The 16,064-nt window shown below is 46.6% G+C and overlaps 1 protein-coding gene across 2 annotated transcripts in view; it reads right to left on the bottom strand.

Annotated features, from left to right (window-relative positions):
* TCERG1 (transcription elongation regulator 1) overlaps window positions 1-16,064 on the bottom strand; it is a 737,036-nt gene that overhangs the window by 642,278 nt on the left and 78,694 nt on the right. The window lies entirely within an intron of this gene.

The following is a 16,064-nucleotide window of genomic DNA, read 5'->3' on the forward strand; positions in this document are numbered from 1 at the left end:
GCTAGCTGGATGTCCTCTTCACTGGAGTTATCCTCAGTGATTTCAGAGAGGTTGGTCCCTCCTGTGAGGGAACCAGCATCTCTGACTATTATGTTTGGAGACAGGGCTTGAGAGGCCCTGTTTTCCCTAGTTAGGACTGGTAGGGGGGAATTTTCCTCCAAGTCACTATCTTCATCCTCTGTGTTGCCATCCTCAGAGGGGTTGGCCTTTTCAAACTCTGCCAAAGGCTCCTGGAGCTGTAGTTTGGAAGGTCTGGGGCCCATTGTTATTTTCTTTATTTTACAGAGTGACCTTAGCTCCCTCATCTTAAGATGGAGGTAAGGGGTGGTGTCGAGTTCCACCACATTCATCTCTGTACTAGACATTTAGATTCTTAAAAAGTATTCCAACTTTTAGAAGCATAAACTAGTTCTAGGTTCTAATTCAAACTTTCACAAAACTTTTAAACTCTAAAAGGAAATGCTAAACAGGGACTAACACAAGGCCCTAGCAGGACTTTTAAGAATTTAGAAAAATAGTTCAAATTGCAAAATTCAATTTCTAATGACAATTTTTGGAATTTGTCGTGTGATTAGGTATTGGCTGAGTAGTCCAGCAAATAAAAAGTCTTGTACCCCACCGCTGATCCACCAATGTAGGAAGTTGGCTCTGTATGCACTATTTCAAAGTAAGGAATAGTATGCACAGAGTCCAAGGGTTCCCCTTAGAGGTAAGATAGTGGCAAAAAGAGATAATACTAATGCTCTATTTTGTGGTAGTGTGGTCGAGCAGTAGGCTTATCAAAGGAGTAGTGTTAAGCATTTGTTGTACATACACACAGGCAATAAATGAGGAACACACACTCAGAGACAAATCCAGGCCAATAGGTTTTGTGATAGAAAATGAAAATGTCACTTACCCAGTGTACATCTGTTCGTGGCATCAGTCGCAGTAGATTCGCATGTTCTGCAATAGCTCGCCATCTGGTGTTGGGCCGGAGTGTTACAAGTTGTTTTTCTTCGAAGAAGTCTTTCGAGTCACGGGACCGAGTGACTCCTCCTTTTGTCTCCATTGCGCATGGGCGTCGACTCCATCTTCGATTGTTTTTCCCCGCAGAGGGTGAGGTAGGAGTTGAATTGTAGTAATAGTGCCCATGCAATGGAGTGACTAAGTATACACCTATTTAAGGTTGAGATGATACATATATAAATAATTGAAGGTAACTTCCAAACTGCTACAGGCTCCCGGGGAGGCGGGTGGGCACATGCGAATCTACTGCGACTGATGCCACGAACAGATGTACACTGGGTAAGTGACATTTTCAGTTCGATGGCATCTGTCGCTGTAGATACGCATGTTCTGCATAGACTAGTAAGCAGTTATTTCCCCAAAAGCGGTGGATCAGCCTGTAGGAGTGGAAGTAGTCTGAAATAATGTCCTTAATACAGCTTGACCTACTGTGGCTTGTTGTGCGGATAACACGTCTACACAGTAGTGCTTGGTGAATGTGTGAGGCGTAGACCATGTGGCTGCCTTACATATTTCTTGCATTGGGATGTTTCCTAGAAAGGCCATGGTAGCACCTTTCTTTCTGGTTGAGTGTGCCCTTGGTGTAATGGGCAGCTGTCGTTTAGCTTTAAGGTAGCAGATTTGGATGCATTTAACTATCCATCTGGCTATACCTTGTTTTGAAATTGGGTTTCCTGCATGAGGTTTTTGAAATGCAATAAAGAGTTGTTTAGTCTTTCTGATGTTCTTTGTTCTGTCAATGTAATACATCAATGCTCTTTTGACATCTAATGTATGTAGTGCCCTTTCAGCTACGGTATCTGGCTGTGGAAAGAACACTGGAAGTTCCACTGTTTGATTTAGATGGAACGGTGAAATAACCTTTGGCAAAAATTTAGGATTGGTCCTTAGGACGACTTTATTTTTGTGTAGTTGTATAAAAGGTTCCTGTATAGTAAACGCCTGAATCTCGCTTACTCTTCTCAGGGAAGTAATGGCGATGAGAAATGCCACCTTCCAGGTTAGGAACTGTATGTCGCAGGAGTGCATGGGTTCAAAAGGTGGACCCATAAGTCTAGTTAGGACAACATTTAGGTTCCATGAAGGAACAGGTAGTGTTCTTGGTGGTATAATTCTCCTAAGGCCCTCCATGAATGCTTTAATGACTGGTATTTTATATAGGGAAGTTGAATAGGTAGTCTGCAGGTATGCAGATATTGCTGCAAGGTGAATCTTAATGGAAGAGAAAGCTAGGTTAGATTTTTGTAAGTGAAGCAAGTAACCCACTACATGTTCTGGAGTTGTGTGTAATGGTTGTATTTGATTAATATGGCAGTAGCAAACAAACCTCTTCCATTTACTTGCATAGCAGTGCCTGGTGGATGGCCTTCTTGCTTGTTTTATGACTTCCATACATTCTTGGGTAAGTTGTAAGTGCCCGAATTCTAGGATTTCAGGAGCCAGATTGCTAGATTCAGCGATGCTGGATCTGGGTGTCTGATCTTTTGGTTGTGCTGTGTCAACAGATTTGGCCTGTTGGGCAATTTGATGCAGGGTACCACTGATAGGTCTAGCAGCGTTGTGTACCAGGGTTGCCTTGCCCAAGTTGGTGCTATCAATATGAGTTTGAGTTTGCTTTGACTGAGTTTGTTTACCAGGTAAGGAAGGAGAGGGAGAGGAGGAAAAGCGTAAGCATTTTGCGTTCTCCCTTGTCGCAAACAAGTCTATCTGAGGTGTTCCCCAGAGTTTGAAATAAGTGTTCAGAATTTGGGGGTGAATTTCCCATTCGTGGACCTGTTGGTGATCTCGAGAGAGATTGTCTGCGAGTTGATTTTGTATCCCTGGTATAAACTGTGCAATTAGGCGAATTTGGTTGTGAATTGCCCAATGCCAAATTTTTTGTGCTAGCAGGCTTAACTGCGTGGAGTGCGTCCCTCCCTGCTTGTTTAGATAATACATTGTTGTCATGTTGTCTGTTTTGACGAGAATGTATTTGTGAACTATTATTGGTTGGAAAGCTTTTAGTGCTTGAAAAACTGCTAGAAGTTCTAGGTGATTGATATGCAGTTTTGTTTGATGTACGTTCCATTGTCCTTGTATGCTGTGTTGATCGAGGTGTGCTCCCCACCCTGTCATGGAAGCATCTGTTGTTATTACGTATTGTGGCACTGGGTCTTGGAAAGGCCGCCCCTTGTTTAAATTTATGTTGTTCCACCACAGAAGCGAGAGGTAAGTTTGGCGGTCTATTAACACCAGATCTAGAAGGTGACCCTGTGCTTGAGACCACTGTGATGCTAGGCATTGTTGTAAGGGCCTCATGTGCAGTCTTGCGTTTGGGACAATGGCTATGCATGATGACATCATGCCTAGGAGTTGTAATACCATCTTTGCCTGTATCTTTTGTGTTGGATACATGCGTTGTATGATGGTGTTGAAATTTTGAATTCTTTGTGGACTTGGAGTGGCTACTCCTTTTGATGTGTCTATTATGGCTCCCAGGTATTGTTGTACCTTGCGTGGCAGAATTTTGGATTTTGTGAAATTGACGGTGAACCCTAGTTTGAAGAGGGTTTGTATGATATGATTTGTGTGATTTGAGCACTCTATTAACGAATGGGCCTTGATTAGCCAGTCGTCTAGATATGGGAACACATGTATTTGCTGCCTTCTTATGTGTGCTGCGACCACTGCTAGACATTTGGTAAAGACTCTTGGTGCGGTTGTTAATCCGAAAGGCAGTACCTTGAATTGGTAATGTATTCCCTTGAATACAAACCTTAGGTATTTCCTGTGCGATGGGTGTATTGGTATATGGAAATAAGCATCCTTGAGGTCTAAAGTTGCCATGTAGTCGTGCAGTTTTAGCAATGGCAATACTTCTTGTAGTGTGACCATGTGGAAGTGGTCTGATTTGATGAAAGTGTTCACTACTCTGAGGTCTAGGATTGGCCTCAGCGTTTTGTCCTTCTTTGGTATCAGAAAGTACAGTGAGTAAACTCCTGTGTTTATTTGTGTGTTTGGCACTAATTCGATTGCATTCTTTTGCAATAGTGCCTGCACTTCTATCTCCAGGAGATTGGAATGGTGTGTTGTTAAATTTTGTGCTTTTGGTGGTATGTTTGGAGGGAATTGTAGAAATTCTATGCAATAACCATGTTGGATAATTGCTAGAACCCAAGTGTCTGTAGTGATTTCCTCCCATGCTTTGTAATAATGACCTATTCTTCCCCCCACTGGTGTTGTGTGGAGGGGGTGAGTGACATGTGAGTCATTGTTTAGTAGTAGGGGTTTTGGGGCTTTGAAATCTCCCTCTATTTCTAGGGAATTGCCCTCCTCTATATTGTCCCCGAAAACCTCCTCTATACTGTCCCTGGTAAGTGGACGGTGTTGCTTGTGAGGTGCTGGCTTGTGTGCTTTGACCCCGAAACCCCCCTCGAAAGGGCGTTTTACGGAATGTACTGTAATTCCCTCTGCTCTGCGGGGAGTAGAGTGCGCCCATGGCTTTGGCAGTGTCCGTATCTTTTTTGAGTTTCTCAATCGCTGTGTCCACTTCTGGACCGAACAGTTCTTTTTCATTAAAAGGCATATTGAGAACTGCTTGTTGAATCTCTGGTTTAAATCCAGACGTTCGGAGCCATGCATGCCTTCTGATAGTTACAGATGTATTAATTGTCCGTGCAGCTGTATCTGCAGCGTCCATGGAGGAACGTATCTGGTTGTTGGAGATGGTCTGTCCCTCCTCAACCACTTGTTTTGCCCTATTTTGGAAGTCCTTGGGCAGATGTTCAATGAGATGTTGCATCTCGTCCCAGTGGGCTCTGTCATAGCGCGCAAGTAGTGCCTGGGAGTTCGCGATGCGCCACTGGTTTGCAGCTTGTGCTGCGACTCTCTTACCAGCTGCATCGAACTTGCGGCTTTCTTTATCTGGGGGTGGTGCATCTCCAGATGTGTGAGAGTTGGCCCTTTTCCTAGCTGCTCCTACAACAACAGAGTCTGGTGGCAGCTGTGTAGTGATGAAAACCGGGTCCGTAGGAGGCGGCTTATACTTTTTTTCCACCCTTGGTGTGATTGCCCTACTTTTGACCGGCTCCTTAAATATGTCTTTTGCGTGCCGGAGCATACCAGGAAGCATAGGCAGGCTTTGGTAGGAGCTGTGGGTGGAGGAGAGTGTGTTGAACAAGAAATCATCCTCGACCTGTTCTGAGTGGAGGCTTACGTTGTGAAATTGTGCTGCTCTAGCCACCACCTGAGAGTACGCGGTGCTGTCTTCTGGTGGAGATGGCTTTGTAGGGTATGCCTCCGGGCTGTTATCTGACACTGGGGCGTCGTATAGGTCCCATGCGTCCTGATCTTGGTCACCCTGGCTCATGGTGGTGTGAGCTGGGGAGTGTGATGGAGTTTGTGCTGGTGAAACGTTAATCACGGGCGGAGGAGAGGGTGGTGGTGTAACTCTTTTCACCACTTTTGGTTGTGGTGCTTGTTCCGTCTGGAACTCCAACCTTATCTTTCTCCTAATGGGGGGAAGGGTGCTTATTTTTCCTGTCCCCTGCTGAATGAAGATACGCTTTTGCGTATGGTCCACATCAGTTGCTTGTAGCTCTTCCTCAAACCTATGCTTTTGCATTTGGGAGGTTAGCGAGTGCTCTTCTGTATAAGAGCCTGAAGCTGGGTCGCTTGCAGTTTGTTTCGGCATCGAAACTTTGTCTGCGTGTTTTTTCGGCTCCGAGGTGACTTTTTTCCTTTTCGGGGCCGAAACCTCTCGGCGTCGATCTGTTTCGGTGCCGCTGTCTCGGCGTCGAGCCGTGTCCACACCGGCATCTCGGTGTCGAGGCTTGTCTCCAGCACTTTCTCGGTCCCGAGAAGGCTGCGTGCCGGTGTCTCGACCGGAGTCGGACGATCTCGGCACTGTTTGGGCCTTTTTTGGTGCCGACGGTCGGTCACCGAATTTATGGGTCGAGCCATGGCCTGGTGGCAGTGGCGTCCCCTGGGCCTTGTAAATGTTTCTTTGTGTGGTTTTCGACGTCTTACTCACGGTTTGTGTATCGTCGAATCCTTCGGAGTCTGAGTCTTGGATCGAGAAGGTACCTTCTTCTTCCTGTTCCTCGAACTCCCGTTGGGCTGTCGGTGCGGACGCCATTTGAAGTCTTCTGGCTCGACGGTCTCGGAGTGTTTTTCGGGACCGGAACGCACGACAGGCCTCGCAGGTGTCTTCGCTGTGCTCAGGTGACAGGCACAGGTTGCAGACCAAGTGTTGGTCTGTGTAGGGGTATTTATTGTGGCATTTGGGGCAGAAACGGAACGGGGTCCGTTCCATCGGCGTTCTTCAGCACGCGGTCGGGCCGACCAGGCCCCGACGGAGGATCGAAAAACTACCCCGAAGGGCACCGGAGCTCTTCGATCTTCGATGCGGTGTGGAATCTAAGTACGCCGATCCCGAACGCAACAATACCGACGAAAATCTTCCGAAATTAGCTAATTTTCCGTTCCGAAACTCGGAGCGACAGGAACACGTCCGAACCCGATGGCGGAAAAAAAACAATCGAAGATGGAGTCGACGCCCATGCGCAATGGAGACAAAAGGAGGAGTCACTCGGTCCCGTGACTCGAAAGACTTCTTCGAAGAAAAACAACTTGTAACACTCCGGCCCAACACCAGATGGCGAGCTATTGCAGAACATGCGTATCTACAGCGACAGATGCCATCGAACATATATTTTCTTCGTTTATTTTAAGAACCACAGGTTCAAATTCTACATGTAATATCTCATTTGAAAGGTATTGCAGGTAAGTACTTTAGGAACTTTGAATAATTACAGTAGCATATATACTTTTCACATAAAACACATTTAGCTGTTTTAAAAGTGGACACAGTGCAATTTTCAACAGTTCCTGGGGGAGGTAAAGTATTGTTAGTTTTTGCAGGTAAGTAACCCACCTACAGGGTTCAGATTTGGGTCCAAAGTAGCCCACCGTTGGGGGTTCAGAGCAACCCCAAAGTCACCACACCAGCAGCTCAGGGCCGGTCAGGTGCAGAGTTCAAAGTGGTGCCCAAAACGCATAGGCTTCAATGGAGAGAAGGGGGTGCCCCAGTTCCAGTCTGCCAGCAGGTAAGTACCCGCGTCTTCGGAGGGCAGACCAGGGGGGTTTTGTAGGGCACCGGGGGGGGACACAAGTCCACACAAAAAGTACACCCTCAGCAGCACGGGGGCGGCCGGGTGCAGTGTGCAAACAAGCGTCGGGTTTCCAATGGGAGTCAATGGGAGACCAAGGGGTCTCTTCAGCGGTGCAGGCAGGCAAGGGGGAGGGGGCGCTCCTCGGGGTAGCCACCACCTGGGCAAGGGAGAGGGCCTCCTGGGGGTTACTCCTGCACTGGAGTTCCGATCCTTCAGGTGCTGGGGGCTGCGGGTGCAGTGTCTTTTCCAGCCGTCGGGATTTTAGAGTCAGGCAGTCGCGGTCAGGGGGAGCCTGGGGATTCCCTCTGCAGGCGTCGCTGTGGGGGCTCAGGGGGGACAACTTTGGTTACTCACAGTCTCAGAGTCGCCGGAGGGTCCTCCCTGAGGTGTTGGTTCTCCACCAGTCGAGTCGGGGTCGCCGGGTGCAGTGTTGCAAGTCTCACGCTACTTGTGGGGATTGTAGGGGTCTTTAAATCTGCTCCTCTGTAACAAAGTTGCAGTCTTTTTGGAACACGGCCGCTGTCCTCGGGAGTTTCTTGTTCCTCTTGAAGCAGGGCAGTCCTCCAAGGATTCAGAGGTCGCTGGTCCTGGAGAAAGCGTCGCTGGAGCAGGTTTCTTTAGAAGGCAGGAGACAGGCCGGTAGGACTGGGGCCAAAGCAGTTGGTGTCTTCTTTCTTCTTCATCTGCAGGGGTTTTCAGCTCAGCAGTATTCTTCTTCGGTAAGTTGCAGGAATCTAAATTCTTAGGTTCAGGGGAGCCCTTAAATACTAAATTAAGGGCGGGTATAGGTCTGGGGGGTTAGTAGCCAATGGCTACTAGCCCTGAGGGTGGGTACACCCTCTTTGTGCCTCCTCCCAAGGGGAGGGGGTCAAATTCCTATCCCTATTGTGGGAATCCTTCATCTGCAAGATGGAGGATTTCTAAAAAATTAGAGTCACTTCAGCTCAGGACACCTTAGGGGCTGTCCTGACTGGCCAGTGACTCCTCCTTGTTATTCTCATTATCTCTCCTGGACTTGCCGCCAAAAGTGGGGGATGGGTCCAGGGGGCGGGCATCTCCACTAGCTGGAGTGCCCTGGGGCATTGTAACACGAAGCTTGAGCCTTTGAAGCTCACTGCTAGGTGTTACAGTTCCTGCAGGGGGGAGGTGTGAAACACCTCCACCCAGAGCAGGCTTTGTTTCTGTCCTCCGAGAGCACAAAGGCCCTCACCGCATGAGGTCAGACACTCTTCTCTCAGCAGCAGGCTGGCACAGACCAGTCAGTCCTGCACTGAACAATTGGGTAAAATACAGGGGGTATATCTAAGATGCCCTCTGTGTGCATTTTTTAACAAATCCAACACTGGCATCAGTGTGGGTTTATTATTCTGAGAAGTTTGGTACCAAACTTCCCAGTATTCAGTGTAGCCATTATGGAGCTGTGGAGTTCGTTTTTGACAGACTCCCAGACCATATACTCTTATGGCTACCCTGCACTTACAATGTCTAAGGTTTTGCTTAGACACTGTAGGGGCATAGTGCTCATGCACCTATGCCCTCACCTGTGGTATAGTGCACCCTGCCTTAGGGCTGTAAAGCCTGCTAGAGGGGTGACTTATCTATCCCACAGGCAGTGTGAGGTTGGCATGGCACCCTGAGGGGAGGGCCATGTCGACTTAGTCGTTTTCTCCCCACCAGCACACACAAGCTGGCAAGCAGTGTGTCTGTGCTGAGTGAGGGGTCCCTAGGGTGGCATAAGACATGCTGCAGCCCTTAGAGACCTTACCTGGCATCAGGGCCCTTGATACCAGGGGTACCAGTTACAAGGGACTTACCTGGATGCCAGGGTTGTGCCAATTGTGGAAACAATGGTACATTTTAGGTGAAAGAACACTGGTGCTGGGGCCTGGTTAGCAGGGTCCCAGCACGCTTCTCAGTCAAGTCAGCATCAGTATCAGGCAAAAAGTGGGGGGTAACTGCAACAGGGAGCCATTTCTTTACAGTAGTGCTATTATTGCTCAACCTTGGTGCATGATAGAGGGGATTGAGAAGGCCCAGGTGCAGAACCCTGCCCTGTTGCTGTCTCAGCATGACCTCCCAGAGGGGCAGTGTAATTGGAGGACAGATGTTCAAGCCCAAAAGCTCTGGATACCATACTCTGTGTCCAGGCTGGATGGCTTGAGTCCAGTTGGTCTTGAGTTTCTTTAGAAATCAGTGAACAAGATGTATTAGCAGATAGGCATACAGGCGTCTGGACTTCCATTCTAAATGGAACGTGTCTCCAGCGAAAAAAAAGTTTTGCAATCTCCAATGCACAGAACTGCTGACATTGTGCGTTCTCAGCAGTCGCGAATAGATCAAGCTAATGGTCGAAGAGACCTTGCGCTTCCTCTGGTTGCCGCTCATGATCCAATAGGACTCGACGGCTGAGCTCTTCCACCCTGGCATTTAAAGATCCTGCCAGGTGGTTCACTATCAGGTATCATTTTTGCGGGTCTAGCCATTTCCAGAGTCATAGTGCATCCTAGCACAGGGCCTACAAATCCACACTGCCCTGTTACAATACCACATGGTCCGTAATTATAGGTACCAACCTTTTCTTGATGGCTGGAATGGTGGCTTTCAATGCCAAGGGGGTGATCCATAGCTCCAAAAGGTTGAAATGAAGCAGGGTCTTCTCCAGAGACCAAAGGCCTCTAATCTCAACCTCTCCCAGATGGCCACCTCAACCCAGAAGTCACTACTGTCAGTTATGGATGTGGTAAAGAGAGGGATCTGCCACTGACCCAATTGTAGTCCACTAACCACTACTGCAAACCTTTTGCAGTCTGTTCCGAGATCAGGACATGGTCAGGGAAGTCACCTTGATGTTGGGCCCTCAGACTTCAGATTGCAGGGCTCACTTGGGTCGTTCCCATCATGGTGATGGTGACCACAACCATGTTCTGCACAAAATAAGAACGAAATATGGCCGTGGCATCTGCAGCAATGGTGGGCGCAAAGGATGGTGATCCCCAGCACCCTACAGGAAGGATCGAGGAAGCTACTCTGGCCACACAGTCTCAGAGGTTTGATGAGATTCTGTCAGCCGTAATGGATGTCGAGACTACATTAGAACCGAAGGTCGATGCTTTGCGTATTGACATAGGCTCCTGAGACAAAGTTTAAAAACTGGGTCGCTAATACAGAATCAACACGGTCATCCCTTGAACTGACGGTTTTGGATGCCACAGTCTATATTAAGGTCCTGTGGGCCTGGAGTACGAGGAAGTCCACTTCCCCACCCCCCCAGAGTACTATTCAACTACAGATCGAGATCACATCCTACGAGCTACTCGAGTGAAGGGACCATGTACAGTGGACAATGCTCAAGTCAACATCTTTCCTAACTACACCATGGAGGTGCAGCACCAAAGATCATCCTTCCTCTCGGTGAAAAGATACCTCAGCGACCACAATATCAAACATGCCCTACAGTTCCTGGCCACACTCAGGATCATACAGGGCGACAATATCGCCTCCTGCACCACCCATGAAGAGGCCTTGGACGGGCTAGAACGTAAGGGCATAGTTACCAAACCTCAAGAGTTTGATGACACCCTTAACGGCTGGAGGATGCAGAAATGCCGCAGGTCTCAATGTGCATCCTCAACTGGGCCCCAGGAAAAACAGACTTCCATGGGGAGGTTGCAGGCAGTCACAGAACGAGAACTGAGAAAGTCAACCCCATATCCCACTGGATCAGAGGCAAGCAGACCAGATGATGAAATGGCAGACATTCCACACACTGGTTGAGTGATCCCTTGTTGCGCAAAATCACAAAGGCCCAACCAACCCTTAGGTATGACGAATGATACACCATGGGTGGAGATTGCCAGATAGCTGTTCGGGCTGGGGGCTGTGTAACCGCAAAACAAAGTAATTGGTATTGTTTTGTAACCACTACCCCACTAATGACAGTGTCACCACCATTGACTGATTCAAACTTTAGTTCCTTATGTAGTAATTCAGTGCTGTTAGCCAGACGCACATTAGTGTACTGGCCTGGGATGGGACGGTCAATGATTGTTTTTTTTTTGTTTTAGATTTCTAACCCTCTTATTTGATAATGTTTCCCTAAATGTTTTAGCAATAGAGTGGCTTGGGGGTGGGGGGGAAGCAGGACTAGTAATGTCCCACTATAATTTTCCCGACTGTATGGCTGCACTAGGTTCTAGATAAAGGGCACAGTGTCTGCTGATGACCTGGAATGTGAGGGGGATAGCCAGCTACGTGAAGTGCAGGTACACCAATACCTGCAGAGACGGCACATGCACATTGCAATTCTACAGGACACACATCTGACTGTACTGGATCTAGACAGTATGTGCTGGCAATGGTGAGGCACAATGATGGGAACAACTTATTCCCGATATGCTTGAGGGGCACTTATCTGGGCAACCCCAGGGACACCGCTAGGGTGTTAAAACACCAAGCTAGATCAGGAAGGGAGGTACGCAATACTGGAAGGGATCTTAGATGGTCTTCCTGTCACTTTTTTAGGTGCCTTTTTACCTTTAAGGAGTGTGGGGGGTGGGGAGGAGGAAATACAACTGCATACCCCACTTAGCCTTCCATTGCTCCCGTTCATCTCTACCGGGAGCACAATCAACCGTGCTTTCCCAATACCTCAAACACTAGGCCACAGACTCGCAGGTTACATAAGCATGATGCAACCTACACCCTCTGCTCAGAGAATACTCATGACTCTGGGTTGCATGACCAGCACACAAGGAAAGACCGTATTTCAGTTTGGAGGCACTTGTGATGGTCATCCACGCCGAATACTTAGAGCGCACCACATCCGACCATTGCCCTCTCCAACTTCAACTGATTTGGGGGCATGGGCACCCCTGCATATCCACTTAGCTCCTTCCCTGCAGATGCCCTGCGTGATGAACTCTTCCGAGACGCTGTATCAGCGCATATCACCTCATACTTTACTGACAAGGTCGATACCTGACACACCCTGGCATGGAATGGGACGACTTTAAGGTGGTTCTGCGGAGTCTTGCAATTAAAATGGTATATGGATCTAAGATGGTGCTACGTAGGGAATTACATAGACTAGAATCAGACATTCGCATCTATGAACTTTAGCTGCCAGGAGAGTAGATAGCAGCTGCCCCGCGAGGGCAGCTGGCCTACAAGGCGACATTGGAGCAACTGCGCAGAGTAGATTATAAGGAATAGTTGACAAAAAAAAGTATGCAGAGGATGATAAGGTGGGCAAACTGTTAGCCTGGCATCTTCGCGCTCACACATGCCCAGGGTCCCTATGACGGCTATTTGGGACTAAATGAGGCTCATATTGAACACCCAGGAGGTCATTAAACCAGCCTTCCGATCCTACTACACCAATCTATATTCAGTCCCACATTTGGCAAATAAATTCTGGATCGAAACATTTCTGGATGCCCTCCAACTACCACACCTACAGGCGACACACCAGGCATATCTCAAAGTCCCTCTATCGGTATCAGATTGCAGATGCGATGAGATGGCACTGGACAAGGCACTAGGAACGGATGGCTGGTCAATAATTTTATGCCGTGCTCTGAGCCAAACCTGCCCAACACCCGTTGAAGGTGTTTAACTCGGCCTTCTCCACAGGTGTGCTCCCTGCCCCACTGAGACAAGCAATATTGGTTGTACTTCCCAAACCGGACAGTATGCACTATTGATGGGATCCTATCGCCCCCCTCTTTTTACTCAACATGGACAACGAGATCCTGGGGAAGGTGTTTGCTAAACAGTTGAGCCTTATAGCACACCCGGACCAGAACTGGTTTATTCCCAGAAGAAACGCCTTTTTGAATTTACAGCACCTATTAAAGCAGATGGCTGGGCGCGGTGCTCAGGCACCAACCTCTGGGTTTTCTTGTTAGATACAGAGAAGGCATTTGACACCTTCGTGTGGAAATACTCAATGGCAGCCCTCGGAAGGATTGGAGTAGGCCAAAATTCCTTAAATGGATCACCTTACTCTACAAATCTCATGAAGTTAAGGCCAGAAGTGCCATTTCAGACCCATTCCATATACAGTGCAGCACTCACCAGGGTTGCCCTTTATCCCTGGTCATCTTCGAACTTGTAATGGAGCCGCTAACGTGTGCGCCTCGGAGTGGGGAATCCAGGCTGGTGGCAGCTGGCACATCATCTCGCTCTATGCAGATAATACTCCGGTGTACCTGAGAGACAATGTCTAAGTGCTACCCAGACTTATGGATCTCCTACAGCAATTTCGAATGGCATCTGGGCTGTGGGTGAACTCCTCCCTCAATCTAACTGTGGTTCTAGGACCTCCTGTCCTGCATGCTGGCAGAACAGCAAACGCTGTGATGCAGGACCAGGGTGCACTAGGCCAACCACACCAACAGACTGGCAGACATATCTAGAAAAGATAGAAGCTAAATCTGAGGTTAGGTCATAATAGATGCTTACAGAATCCCCCCAGACAATGCTGACACACACCGTGCATTTATCAAAATACTTTCAACACCAATGCTATGTAATCTTGGATACACCATCTCCACGCAGATATTAAGGCAACCCTTGGGCTCATCTGGATAACGACCCTGCTTATGAGAACAAAAGAGAGTGGGGCTGCCGCCTCTCACCACTGTATTTCCTCCTAGTGTACCTGATATTCGCTCTTCTCCCCTTCCTCCCCACATAAGCAACCTTTACAAGGAGAGATGAAGAATTATGTGCCATTGGTTATGTTATGGCTTCTCTTTTAGATTAAGATGTTTATACCGAAGGGTAAGTACTGTGAGAAGCACTAATACTATTGTACTAATGTTTATAAATCCTATATCATTGCATTCCTAGCAACGTCCTCTAAGGGCACATCTTACAGACAGAGAACTCCTGTAAATGTAAAACCATTTAAACTCTTCTCTTACAAAAATGCAAGGCTAATACATGCAATATGTTTGACATAAAACTAATAAAGAACTATCAAAAAGTACACATTCTTTCATCTGCTCCGATTTATAATGCAGGTATGCGGTTTTAACTGTGTTTTTAACTAAAACTGTTTAACTGCAAATAAAAGCAGGACATGAAAAGTTAATTGTCCCCCGACAGCCAACTTCTGACTTCGAATTTCATAAACCACTGCACTCACCACAGCTTTCACTCAACTGGACCCAATTCAGAAAAAGGTAATCATTGAAAGACCTGAATCAAACTTGCAGATAAGTCTGTAATTATGGTGAACCTCTGAAATTTAGTATGAAGTATAATGTGAACCATCTCAAACCTGTGTGGAGAAAGCTCAGAACACCAGACACACAAAATTGCAGCAAATACATCAGACAGTGCACGATCAATCACAGTAAAACTCATAATTTCTTAATTCAATAAAGAGAAAACAGACAATAGACTCAGAGAAACGAGTCACTGCATTGGCTGTTCAAAGTATGCTAATATATTATTGGTGGTACAAACTAAGCTTAATGAGAAATTAAAATCAAAGCAAATCTTCATATACATCCATTCACAATTCTGCACCCCTTAAAATAGTTTACTAGGGAAAACAGTATCAGTAAAGTACTATTGTTTAGTTTACAGTAACTCCCAAATGTATAATCAGTACTTTAGGTCAGTTATTCTTATATTCATGCTTACAACTCAAACATCTGGGGTTTTATACGACGACTCCTAATAACCAACTGCCTCGCCCATTTTAATCTTCTTTCGCAATAAATATGGGTTATCTGTGAAAGTATGATGAAATACCTATAACAAACTTTATTAGCATGACTAAATATATTAGAATTGCAAGGTTTAAAAATGTTCCTTACATACAGACTGCCCCACTGGGTAGCACCAGTTACTTTGGGCTTGGGCAAAGTATAGTCCTGTGGCAACCTGCAGCAGGCAGAACAGGGAACACACTGACTGCTCAGGGCACAGAGCTCTGCACTATCAACACGCATCAAAACGCTTAAACGTTTTGTCTGTGGTGGTAGTGCTTCGTATAACAACTGACTCCTGCAGGTCCCCGAGAAAGGCCTAACATTACTGACTCTACTAAAAGACCAATATTATGTAGCCGACTAATGTGTGGGGGGCAGGGGGGAGTTTGATGATTATTATTTTTTTAAAGCCCTGTTGTATAGAGATTGCAACACTGAGTTTCAGTATTGGTATGTACAGTTTAACAATCAAAATCATTGCTGAACCAGAAGAATATGAATGTGTAGGTGATCAATTTTATTTTAGTTTCAGCATGATTATCCAAATTTAACAGCGATTTGTTCACCTGAACTCCGTGAGAAATCCACCTCTATAACAATCATGAAATATCAATTTAATTAAAAGGACCTGCTGATTTACAAAATTCTTCAAGTAAAACAGTCATTCAGTCACTTATAATTCAGTGTAGAGACAGACATCCAACAAGGTGGCAGATGAAGACCAGAGAAAACAACGATGTAACAGACGAAATACATTGATTTACTGGTGCAAGTCGTGATCTCAGTTTAAATACTGAATGTGTGTGATAAATCCCTTTGAAGAAGCTGCGGCCCCAAATACAAGATATTCAAAAACATGTCAAAAGGCTCATCTACAATCTGAAAAAGAAACATTATCTCAAAGAGGTTAAAAAACTAAATTTAGACAAGTGTTTTCTGGTTCATATGAAAAATAAGTAAAAGTCCTTACCCTGCTAATCTTGTCAAGTTAACCTGATTTAATATTTCAACAAGAAATTAGTACACCAATGCAGATCCCAAATGGAGGGTTTTATGTGATGTGTCTATGACATGTGGGAAGCTTTCAGAATGAAGTGGGTGTGGGGGGGGGGGCACTCAAAACAGGGGCATAGGGGAGAAGTAGCAACATGGGGGGGGAGAAGTAGCAACATGGGAGCGG

Source organism: Pleurodeles waltl, chromosome 7 (genome assembly GCF_031143425.1).
Source record: "Pleurodeles waltl isolate 20211129_DDA chromosome 7, aPleWal1.hap1.20221129, whole genome shotgun sequence".
Taxonomy (NCBI): Eukaryota; Metazoa; Chordata; class Amphibia; order Caudata; family Salamandridae; genus Pleurodeles; species Pleurodeles waltl.